The sequence below is a fragment of the Mytilus californianus genome, unplaced genomic scaffold (assembly GCF_021869535.1).
Source record: "Mytilus californianus isolate M0D057914Y unplaced genomic scaffold, xbMytCali1.0.p SCAF_14, whole genome shotgun sequence".
Lineage (NCBI taxonomy): Eukaryota > Metazoa > Mollusca > Bivalvia > Mytilida > Mytilidae > Mytilus > Mytilus californianus.
The window spans coordinates 21,979,448-21,992,499 of NW_026262626.1; the positions used below are offsets into that span (position 1 = coordinate 21,979,448).

Genomic DNA, 13,052 nt, shown 5'->3' on the forward strand with positions numbered 1-13,052 from the left:
GTTTGCTAATGTACAGATTGTAAAAAGTAATTCCAGGGTCGTATTATAATAAAATCACCAGCCACTTTTGTTTTACTTCATTGTCTAACTTATTTTCCTCAGATGTCAAACATGATGAATTGTGGTTTCAGAATGGATGCATTTCTTCAACCAGAGACGAAAGACGCTTTTTACCTGTTATATGCGAAGTTATTGGGCCACTGATGTCATGCACACTTTCAGCTGCTCACGCTCTTACAGGATGTAACGCGTCTTCTTTCTTCGAAAAAACACTTTTATAAGGCGTCGGAATAAAACCCATGCATGTATCAAAGTCTGTCAATCTAGATGCTTCTAATATTGACTCATCTGTTGCAGTTGAAGATCAGTTCATCGCTGATCTATATGACCCCAGAATCAATGGCCAATAAATATGGTGATCTAAATAAACTCTAGAGTAAAGTCGGCGCTTTCTAAGGATGCTTCCTTATAGTACCTCCTTCAGAGGCATCATTCAGACAGCACATTCTTCGAGCTTCACTCTAAGTCTACATCTGGATAAATGCTTTCATCGCCAAACCACCCCTTTGAAATATGAATATGGGGATTAGCTCCATAGTTTCAGTATATTTTGAATCCAATGTCTTCTGATTTTTAACAGGACCTTGTTTGTACACGTCAAGGCAAAACTACTGTAGCAAATCTTGCGTATACGTATGCTCGAAAATGTGTTCGTGCACGATCATTTGTTGTTGTCAGAGCAGTGGTGATTGTAGAAACCAGCTTATTCATCAGAGTGTTTTAGAAGATTGCTACGATGAGGATGATGTCTGAACTATTTATCCCAATGCTAAATACTTCATGTTTTCTGCTGCTTTTTAACCCAAAATCAAATAAACAAACCTACTAGTGGTATTGGATCATGACGTGGTTTGTGTACTTTTAAAACAACTCAAATTCATTGTTTGTGTTGTTTTATAAAAAGGGTGACACAAGTTTTCAATATGCTATTGCTCTTTTACTGATTGACCTATCTACACAAAAAAAAACTAAATATATTATCGTGTTCATACTGACATTTATTCATCAAGACTTTTAGTTTCAACATTAATTAGGGCTTAAATAATTATTAATGAAGTTCATCATTTTTTCATTAAATCATATGGACTGGGTGTTCACTTTACAGTACATATTTTTCTCCATTGTTCTTAATGGCATATAAACAAATTTTTACCAAAAATATCTTTTTATGTTGTCATATATTATTGCATAGCTATATATTAAATATAAATATTTTTTGTTGATAATTTCTGTAGATTCGGATTCATTTTTTATTATCTTACATGTTGAAAGCGGGGGTATACATCTCTCATCTCTGGAAATCAGACATGAATATGAAAAGCTGAATTTGTGCAACATTCCCAGAGCATGATTCAATATACATTTTTTTCTCAGTCATCATGAGGGATCACCGAGAAATTTTCCAAAACGTCCAGACATTTTGGTTTTTAAAACCCCCTTTGAACCTTTGAGAACAGTTTTAAAAATATGCACCACTTTGACCAAAATTGGCCGCGAAGTATTTGGGTCCTTTATTTTTTTTTTAATTTACCTTACTTGTCACCGTACTAGTACAAAAAGTATATAAACATGTCATTTTAAACGGAATGTTAGTAGCTCCAAATGTATACTTAATACTGATGTTTAGATTATCGTTTATTACAGAGCGTTTCTGTATGTGCACTGTAATCCATTATTGTTTTTGAAATATAAAGATGCACAGACAATAACAGACAGAAGCCGTATATCAAAAAGTTAAATTAAAACATTTGTGATAATTCCCGTAAACTGTCCTTTAGCTTTCCCTGATCGTATTTAGGGAGCTAGGATGAAATAATTTTGTCCTGCATTTGTTTTAGTTGTAATCTTTGTCCTGCCTTTTTATTTTTCACTCTATTCGGTCCTGCTTTTTTATTAGTTTATCCTGACTTTTTTTACATAAAATGTCATCCTGCCTTTTTTTGTTGTTGCAAAGTTGCTTATCCTGCCCTTTTTTACTCAAAACTTCTGTCCTGCCTTATTTCAAATTTCATCCTAGCCCCCTCCCCCTAAAAATCAAATGGTAGATCTTTAATATCGTATCATTGAAGTATACTTTGATACATTTATGGAAGGTGTATGTACTTTGGTCAGGTTAATGAATTTTTGTCAGATGTTCGGACTCCTTGCTTTTTTTCTTACGATACAGCTGGGTAAAATATGTTGTCCCATAACACCGATTTTTTTCCATATATTGTTAAAATAATTGACACCGAAGAAGGCTATTTGTTAAGCCGAAATATTTGTCAACACGATTTATTAACAACATCTTCGTATAATACCATCTTATATTAGTATCGTTGTGCAAATCTCTAGACTTATATATATATATATATATATATATATATATATTTTAACAAAACGCATTTGACTAACAGGTCGAACAACAAATGTTCTTAAACCCTGCTGACTGCCATTTGCGATTGCCAAATAAACGGATCACCGATGTAATTAATGGATCTTAATCATAAATTTAATACTAAACAGAACACAATAAACTTGCGGAAAAGATGGTATACCACAAACAAAAGGTGCAAAGGTTTTTGTACACCATATCCGGATTTTGACAATTAATGTCTCTTCAGTGATGTTAGGAATCGAAACGGTATTTGGAAAGCCATACAATTTACCTCAAATTAGGATAGACACTTGAATGTTGAGGAGTCAAAATAGGATGAACGGATCATATAAACCCGAAGGCAAATATAATACAAGCCCAAACGAAAAAATATAAACAAGTCTAAATTGAAAACAACGTTCAAACCTATGATTGCGTCGTATAAAAACCGCAATTTTTATACGTGTGCATGCAAAACAAATTTCTTGTTAGAGGGGTCTAAATTCAGCACAAACAACAATATTTTCAGCTTATTTTGTTCCTAAAATAATTCTCCTCTGACTTATAGTATCAATTTTAAATTGTAGATTTTCTTTAAATTCACCTAGTAAGTAAATCATTAACAGGTTTGCAGGTCTAAAATTACTATGAACATAATACTACTTTATAAATTTCGTACGTCCGAATAGCTTTTTTGATTAATTATTATATAATAACTTTCATCGGGGACGCACAAACTAAAACATTTAAAAGCCAGGAATATCTAATATAGTAGAGATGAAAGGACTTTGACTGATTCAAATATTTGATTTATGACAAGGTTTTGTTACGGATGATCTGACGGATTTTATATTGGAAATGTATTCGTCCTGGGTCAGAAGAGCCAATTGTTGACTCGTTGGCTGAAATAGGTTTTACGCAATTTTCAGTGTCATATTAGCAAATATTTGAAATGTAAGTTAGTGATTCTCTTGGTTTGTCAAAATCGTTGTCTCTCTCTCTCTCTCTCCTCCTCCTCCTCCTCCTTGAACCCTCTTTACCGATTAAATTTCAAAGACAACTTACATTTAAAAAGCTGAATTCTTTTCCAATATGAATTATCTGTTAATTACAAAAAGTGGCGTAAACTACACGTAAACAATACTAGTACATATCTATGTATGTCATCGTAATAATATTCTAATCAGTTTTCAATCATTTAAGTCTAATCGTACGCGTGAAAAAGATAAGAAAAAAGATAGTTAATCAATTATAAGATGTTTACTTACAGGAACATAAAGAATGACACGTCTTTCAATTTGATTATAAAGATCCATCATAATTTTTGGTTTTTAAACAATTAATATCATTCTAAATGCATTTCATTATTTCCCTCTGAACTCTTTACACCCTTATCCTAATTAAAATGTGAATCTTAACATAATACTACATTTTTGTACTATGATTTAAAATTCGATCAATCAAATCTTTTCATAAACTCATAAATTGTTTACCTTGCCTTGGAATCTTTTGGGCTTGACTGCAATTGTTCTTTTGTCCACTATGAAAAAACATGAGATACCTTATCAAATATCTATCGAATTAATCATGGTGAAGTATATTTAGCATTCGTATCTTTTTCACTTAAGAAGAAGGCTTTATACGATTTAAAGCAAATACACTGTCACTTATATTTTAAAAGGACAGTTAAAGGAAAAGTTCTGCTAGATGAGATAATGCAGAAGGGTAGTGTAGAAAATTGAAAGTCTTAACTACCATCCAAGTTCAAAGGGATTATAAAAATCACGTGAAAAAACTACTTGAACACGTTTCGTTGTTGAACATTTTCTGACAGCCGAGATAAAATTAGTTTAGCGGTTGATTAGTATTTGTTTAAAACTAGAATACATATTTTGGTGTTAGTAGCACATGTGCAGACCCAAGTAAATCAAGTAAAAAAATTAAGCACTAGTACACTTGATGATCCCCGAACATACAATTATTGAGAAAACAATATTTTCATTTCAAGGTTTCAAAATACTAGACCAAGTTTCCTAAAGGCGACAAATAACCATGAACTAATTCTGCTAATTCGTAACCCATATTAATGTTTAACAATGCAAATGTGGATACTATCTTGTTATCAACTTTGAATTGTAGTAACATGGGCCTTTCTTTTTTACCTGCTTACCCCAAAGCTTCGTTCCCTTGCCTATATCTTACATCCGTGTACTTTTAAATTGAACCAAGCAAGGGTTACTATCCGGAAACCAATTTTTTTTTTTAATTTTTGTCTACTTATATCAACATTTACCTTGCTTCTTGAACTATTGACCCAAATATCGAAGACTATTTCTCCTTCCATTCATGTTCAATCTATATAAGTTGCAATCCAATCAAGCAAGAAAACTCAAGGTGCAATACGGAAATCATTTCTCTAATTTTAACAACAATGACCTTGACATTTGAACTGGTGGCCGTTTTTAAAATGGCGTCTAACCTTTCCGTGTATCTATTCATGGGCTTCTTTTTACTTTATTTTTCATCTGAATAAGTGTTATTCCAATGTTACAAAGGATACCCAAGTTAACATTCGTAATACACACGGATCGGACACATGGATATACGAAAGAATGAAAGGACTGTCGAACAAAGTGATTACTATATCCTCCCGACATTTTTTCGGGAAGCATTCACCTTACCAAATTGCCATGTACCTAACCTGGGCAGTATTTGTTGTTAGTCACATCTTTCCATAGTTACTATTGACTTATCTTAGATTGTTTCTGCATTGATGCACATTTTTTATAGAATCGGGACTGTTGAGAGCTTCACATTATAAATAGTCGCCAATTTGTTGTTGAAAACTGTCATCAAGTTGCTATCTCATTGACAGAAAACGACAAGCCCTTTCTCCTGTTTAATTTTCCTTGTTTGCATCTGTTAAATGTATTCACCTTTTGGTAAAATATTAGCGTCTAGGGTCTTGATAACGAAATAAAACACTTTGGGAATGCCTTTTTGCTAACTCTTACATCGCATTTAATACAGGTCTCATTGGTCTCATTGTGTCGTTGGTTCAGTGTCTCATTTAATCATACCACGCTTCTCTTTTTTTTTACTTTTCAGTTGTTAAGGACGTTTTTGTCTTTATATATCACGTATAAACTAATCAGTATTGTCATATATCTAAAAATAAAAATGTGAATCATCTTCGGCGAGTCATAAAAACAGTCCTAGGACCAAGTTTGCTTTATTTTGATCTTAGGACAGGTTGGATCAGTCCAGGTAAACTGCGACTAGTCACAATGACTGGTTGCCAAGTTAACTTGCTGTATATGTTAGGACTGCACAAATTGATATTGTTCATCAAGCTTTTTATTAAAGCTAAAGGTTGTACAGAATTGTCAGATTTTGAAGAATGTACATTGAAAACTCAAGTTTTTGTTGTGAACGAATAAAGACTAAAAGACAGAACTTTAAGATAAAATGGGAGAAACTGGTTCTTATTTAAGTTGCGTTCATAAAACAAAAAGAAAAAATCAGGCCAAAGGTTTAATTGTTTATTTTGCTTCAAAACAAAATAAATAAAGTAAGATTACCTTAGTTATCTCCTCTTATATAGAGAAATTAAAAAAACTGAAAAACCGAACAAAAATTATTCTTTATTTGTGAAAAAAGTCGTAATAATAAAATAATGTCGAAGTAATTACTTATAGGTCACCGTACGGCCTACAACAATGAACAAAACCAATTAAAAAGTCAAGATAGGAAGACAGATTTCATAGTTTTTTCATTATTTACAATTCAATTTCATCCAACCTTTCCGTTCCAACAATGTAATCAACAAGTTCAACAGGTATCGACCGGAAATAACTTGAAATTGGTTTTTAGATAAATGCACACTTGATATTTAGTAAGATAATACATAAGGGTCTGGATGGAGGAAGATGGGAGTAAGTTCTTCGTTTCTAAATTTTTTATTTCTTAGACATGTTTCTGTTAGTTTCCTATTATTTGTAAGGTTTTTACCTTTCGTTTTAAAATCCTTTTTTTTTTTTAAATATATATTCTTTTATTCTGTACTTGTATGTTGTTTGTGCCTAATTCTCTTAATACGTTTGTGCAGAGACATATAAAATTGAGAATGGAAATGGGGAATGTGTCAAATAGACAACAACCTGTCCAAAGAGCAGAAAACAGCCGAAGGCCTCCAATAGGTCTTCAACACAGCGAGAATATCTCGCGAACGAAGGCGTAATTCAGCTGGCCCATAAACAAAAATGTGTACTAGTTCAGCGAAAATGGACGTCATGCTAAACTCAAAAACATATTAGTGATTTGGATTGAGAGTTGTCTCATTGGCACTCATACCACATCTTCATATATCAATAAAAGTAAAAATCTTACAAGACTAACAAAGACCAGGGCTCCTGACTTGAGACAGGCTAAAACATTCGGCGGGGTAAAACATGTTTAGTGATATCTCAATCATCCCGCAATACCTCTAGGCAATTTAGAAAAAAGCAAACACACAACGCACAGTAACATTCCGTTTAAAAGAAGACCGAGTCCGATGTCAGAATTGGTAACAAACGAAACTAAGCAAATTGACAATGATACATAAATTAACAAAGGACTATTAGCAGTTACTGACATGCCAGCTCCAGAACTCAATTAAACTGAGTGAAATATTATGTCTCCATCATGTGAAAATCAAGCACAATACCTCCCGTTAGGGGTTTAGTAGTATCATACCATCATCATGGTCATAAAATATACGAGAAGAACAACTTGTTTTAGAATCAATGTGTTTTTTTATGCAAAGACCCAATGAGTGAATCAATATTAATACTCTTTAATGACCTGACAACAGTATCGTAACTATATTCCTTCTGAATAAGTCTGTTGGTTAGCTTTTGAGGTGGATGCCGACATAGTTGTGCTTTTTAAGAATATTGATTGGATGTGAAATACCTGAACTTAAACTATAAGATGTCTGCATGTTGATTTATATTTACGAATGATGTCTTTCAAGTCTTTGTATCGATGACAGAATTGTTTTAAAAAATGTTTTGACTAGTTTGTGATATCGAAAACCCTGGTGTAATAATCTTTCAGTATACAGAGATTTCTTTCTTTAAAGTAAATACGTTGTTACATACACGAGAGAATCGAACAAGTTGAGATATATAAAAACCATAAGATGGTCACAACGGAACGTCACCATCATAAGCCAAATAAGACAAATTAAGCTGTATATGTTCTTCAAGAACTTTTGGCACAGTCTTATGGAATCTGTGTTCTTTTACCATAATTTGAATCAGTTTTTAGAATCTTTGAGTTTACAGTGCAGTTACGTACCATCTATGTCATCACATCGCTTACATCCACACCATTTTGAGTCTTGTGTATATTAGACGTCGCGATCAATGACAATCAAACCACATCCTTATTTTTGTTACAAACACACATATATATATATATAATAAAAACTATAACACAATTTTCCATACGTTTCGGCCATTATGGCCTTCTTCATTGGAATAGATTACAACATTGAAACAACAATTACATCGCTTGGATACATTACGCAATAACAACTACTATGACGTTCATTTCCCGCGTTTTTTACTCTTTTTATAAATATTTTCACTATCGTTCATACATTGTGTTGAGTCCATCAGGTTCTAAAGTTTTTAGTTTTTTTTATCCAAAATGCTTCTTTAGTTTTCCTGTAAATATCTGTGCCAAATGTTCTTTCTATTACAGTAACTTTTAAATTTTTCATCGAATGATTATGTTGAATGAAATGGTTTGCTACTGGATCGTCTGTTTTGTTTGTTCTAATTTTTGAAAAGTTCAATTACATCCGTTAATATAGTGTATCACCTGTTTGTCCTACATAAATAAGTTTTTCGCATTTTGTACAGTTAATTGCATATACTACGCCCACGGTTTTACAGTTTATTTGTCCCTGAATGGTATATTCTTTTCCGATGTTATCACAAAAAACCTTGGTCTCATTAATGTGTGAGCATAATGCACAATTTTTACCGCATGGTCCACGGCCATTAGTTTGTTTTTGAACTTTTCTAAAATAAGAACAAACAAAACAGACGATCCAGTGGCAAACCACTTCATTCAACATAATCATTCGATGAAAAATTTAAAAGTCACCGCAATAGAAAGAATATTTGGAACCGAAATTTACAGAAAAACTAAAGAAGCCTTTTGGATGAAATTTGAAAAAAAGGCAGGACAGGAGTTTTGTGAAAAAAAAAAGGCAGGATGACAATTTATGTAAAACAAGTCAGGATAAACTAATTCGAAAAAGCAAGACCAAAAAGAGAGAAAAATAAAAAGGCAGGACCGAAAAGAGTGAAAAATAAAAAGGCAGGACAGAGATCACAACTAAACAAAAATGCAGGACAAAACTTGTCATCCTAGCCCCTATAAAAATCAAATGGTAGCTCCCTAAAATAAATTACGTTTTTAGTTTTTGTGTCGTTTTGGTTGTTGTCTCGTGAACGAGTTTCTGAAATCAGCTGCTTAAATAAGTGACAATCAAAGACCAATAGTCGAAGAAAGACATACACAATACGAACGTCCCTGTATCTTACCCCGCTCCCTTCCCCGGAAAATAATAGAAACAAAAACAATGATGAAAACCGTACTAATTTAAGGCTCTGCAGTTGGAACACAAAATAGTATATCTGCAATTGATTGATTGGTACTTATCGCCACTTCCAGCCCTATTGTGCTATCGTGGCATTCTGTTTATATTGGTGGAGGAAGCCAAAATGCCCGGAGAGAACAACCGACTTTCTGTAGGAAAACTTTCAATCTTATTCAATCAATATTGGAATCGATCGCACCAGTCACGTGCGGAATTCGAACTCACAACCTCAGTGTCGACAGGCTAGTGATACTGTACAGTAGTTCGACTACTCAGACAACTCGACCACCGAGGGCCCGTATATCTACGACATATGAGATATATCCGTTGTCATCAGGGACATAGCGGTCATCCAAGTCATAATTGAGTTCGTGAAATTTCGGAAAGAAGATTTCAATTTTACCATTCAAAATCTATTTGACAAGAAACACAAGCTATGGCATATAGTATCAACTAGGAGATATATATCTTTAAAATTATACTATAGCTTTATAAAAAAAATTTTTAAATTTCGAATCCAAGAGGAAAACAAAAGACTTTATCGTACCTTCTCCTTTACTGGAAAAGAATATTTATATCAGTTTTTTTTTAAACTTCATGATAAAACCTTTACGAATTTTGAATATCCCCTGAGCCTTGGTGTAGGTATCAAACTATGATGCCATAATTAATTTAATGTGACAAAGGATATTAATTATTGCATATATTTCTTTATCTATCAATTGTATTTAGATGTACTGTTGTCATTGAAATTGAATCAATTTATAACCCATACTTTAGAGCCTCTATCGCTCACCTAGGTATACGTGCATATTCAACAAAGGATACTCTCCAACATTGTAGACATGAATAGAACTCATGACAAAAATCTTTTTCTTTTTTTGTTGATCTTGTTTTGCTGATCATTTAGTCTGTTTAGTTTTTCTCTTTCTTCTTGAGTTTTTTGCTCAAAACACAAAAGAGGGTAAAACAAATCCACATTCAAGGGCAATCATTCCTATGAAGAGTGACAGTCTACTAACTATATCGGGAACATTTGACATGTTTGTAGATCTTGCCTTGCTGATCATTTTTGTAATTTGAATTTTCTATTTATCTATTATAATTTTTATCATATAAGACAAAAAGCTAAATCAATGGTAAAAATTGTCATTAAAGGGCAATAACTCCAATAAGGAGTCGTCGGACAATTTCCTCCATATTGTCTTAATTGTAGATCTTGTCTTGCTGATCACAGAAAAACGAAAACTAAAACAATGCACAAAACAAAACAAAAACAATCCTGAAAATTCAACATATCTTTACTTCCCAAATAATTTCTTTGACATGATTTTGAATATCCAAAAGTTATGTTTCAATTACTTCTTAAAATTTCCAAAATCTATCAAAATTGAAGTTTGGGACAATCATTAAACTTCATGATGTGGTTAGATGTTGGAAAGTATGACACGATGATGAAACTAATTTATTGTACTCATATATGAAACTATGATATTGTGTACCTTAGTAATTAATGCTTTAAAAGATAATCATTGTTACAGAAATAACATCATGACGGAATTGCTTCTTCTTAGTTAGGTAGCAAATTCTTCTTCTGTCGACTAATTTATCTCTTTTACTACGAATTTTCTACCCCAGGAATAGATTATCTTTGCTGTATTTTGGGTCCTCAATGCTCTTCAACTTCGTACTTTATTTTGCCTTTTTAACTATTTTGATCAGAGTGTCACTGATAAGTTTTTTGCAGACGAAACGAGCGTCTCGCGTGCAAAATTTCTAATGCTGGTATTTATGATGAGTTTATTAACAACTTCTGGGTCGAAGCCACTGCTGATTGGAGTTTCCTCCCCGTAGGTATCACTAGCCCATTAGTCAGCACTTCTGCGTTGACATGAATTAGGATCATTGATATGGTCATAATTATAAATTAACTGTTTACCTATTTATGCATTTTTCGAAATACTAAGGATTTTCTACCCCAGGAATAGATAACCTGAGCTGTATCTTGTAGTTTATTTCTTACAGTTGATACAGCACTAACACAATTATATAAATTGTTGAAAATGTATATTCGGAAAACTTCTAGCTGTAGAATTTCCAGTTATAGTATTTTTTAATAAATTACGTTAAAGGATTTTCCCAACATGTGAGCAATATAGGCACGCCTACATATTAAAATTGACAGGATGTAACCAACAAATAAGTGTATATAAATATAGGTTCAAAAGTGTTTATGTATTGTGTCATTGATTCATATAGAGACAAGCTGAGCGACTGACATCAAATACAAGGTAAGATATTATATTGTGATATATACTAATGGTTAATTTAAAGGCAACCACAAGCGTTCCATGGTATTGTGATCCTCGAGAAGTCGATCTCTAAACTTATATTTATTAATTTTCATTAGATTTATATTAGTGTAAGTCATACAAATTTTAAAACAATGCTTATTAAATCATTATGTTATGAATATTTTAAAACAGTAATACAGAAAAGAATAAATGATTTGAATGAAAGCAACAATATATATGTGTAATATTGTCATAAAAGTAATTGGAAATGCAAAATTTCAACTTAATCACACTAATTTTCCTTTTGAAAAATAATGTTATTATAAATTTAGAATGAGTGAATGCACTCTATAAAAAGAAAAGGGCAGACATATAAGACCTTAGAGAACAGAGAATATCAGAAGAGGAAAAATACTTCTTCCTTATTTGCAAAAATATAAAAAAAAATCGAGAGAAATATTAAAAAGATATGAGACCTATAAACAAGAACTCCTTAAATTTCGATAAAATCTAATAAACAAATCAAACACTTTTTTAGATAACTTTGACTATTTTATTAGTTATTCACTTGTCTAGATATATGTATTTCTTCATCCTTCACGGTTTTCAACTTTTTTTTGGTTAGCGTGATTCTGATAAATTTTAAGTTAAATCAAGAATAGTGCTTCCGGCTTTTCATTTAATATCTAAATGTCCAATCACTTCACATATTTATAACCAGATAACTGTATGACATTACTTATATTATGTTTGTAGTTATTTACATATACATCTTTGTTTTAGGAACTGACTAAGATACCATAGTAAGCTTATTGCATACATAAAAGACAATGAAGCTTTACCAGAAAGTCGTTGCTTTAATTGTGATTTTTGCCTTCTGTGGTGATGTTGGCAATCTGATAAATTCGGTATGGACTGGACAAGAAATGATATCACAAAACTCCGCTCTCTTGTTGCCTGGAGCCCATGCAATTTGGGGACATGTGGCAAGGACAGTGGTAAGGGGTTTGTCAAGAAGAGGAAGGAAAAAAGGAGGTAGCGAACATACAAAAGGCAAGAGACCGAGCACCAAAGGCAAACATCAGAAAGGACAAAGCAGAAAGCAAAAAGACCAAGACCGGGCAGGTGGAAAGAAACAAAAAGGTGGAAAAGATGGAAGTAGGAAGAGAGGATAAAAATAAGATATTATTTTGTTACATGTGTTATTCCCTTCTTTATAAAGGATTAACACAGTGTTTAGGTGACTGTTCTAGAGATCAACTTGTACGATTGCGATTTCAACGTAAACTGTATATTTTTTTCGCGATCAATGACAATCAAACCACATCCTTATTTTTGTTACAAACACATATATATATATATAATAAAAACTATAACACAATTTTCCATACGTTTCGGCCATTATGGCCTTCTTCATTGGAATAGATTACAACATTGAAACAACAATTACATCGCTTGGATACATTACGCAATAACAACTACTATGACGTTCATTTCCCGCGTTTTTTACTCTTTTTATAAATATTTTCACTATCGTTCATACATTGTGTTGAGTCCATCAGGTTCTAAAGTTTTTAGTTTTTTTTATCCAAAATGCTTCTTTAGTTTTCCTGTAAATATCTGTGCCAAATGTTCTTTCTATTCCAGTAACTTTTAAATTTTTCATCGAATGATTATGTTGAAT

General features: G+C 32.4%; 1 long non-coding RNA gene across 1 annotated transcript; it reads left to right on the forward strand.

Annotated features, from left to right (window-relative positions):
* The first annotated feature begins 10,607 nt into the window (after nucleotides 1–10,607).
* Nucleotides 10,608–12,749, forward strand: LOC127724384 (uncharacterized). Its single transcript, XR_007992467.1, has 2 exons — nucleotides 10,608–11,365; nucleotides 12,152–12,749. It is a non-coding gene; the product is annotated as an uncharacterized LOC127724384 (long non-coding RNA).
* The last annotated feature ends 303 nt before the right edge of the window (nucleotides 12,750–13,052 follow it).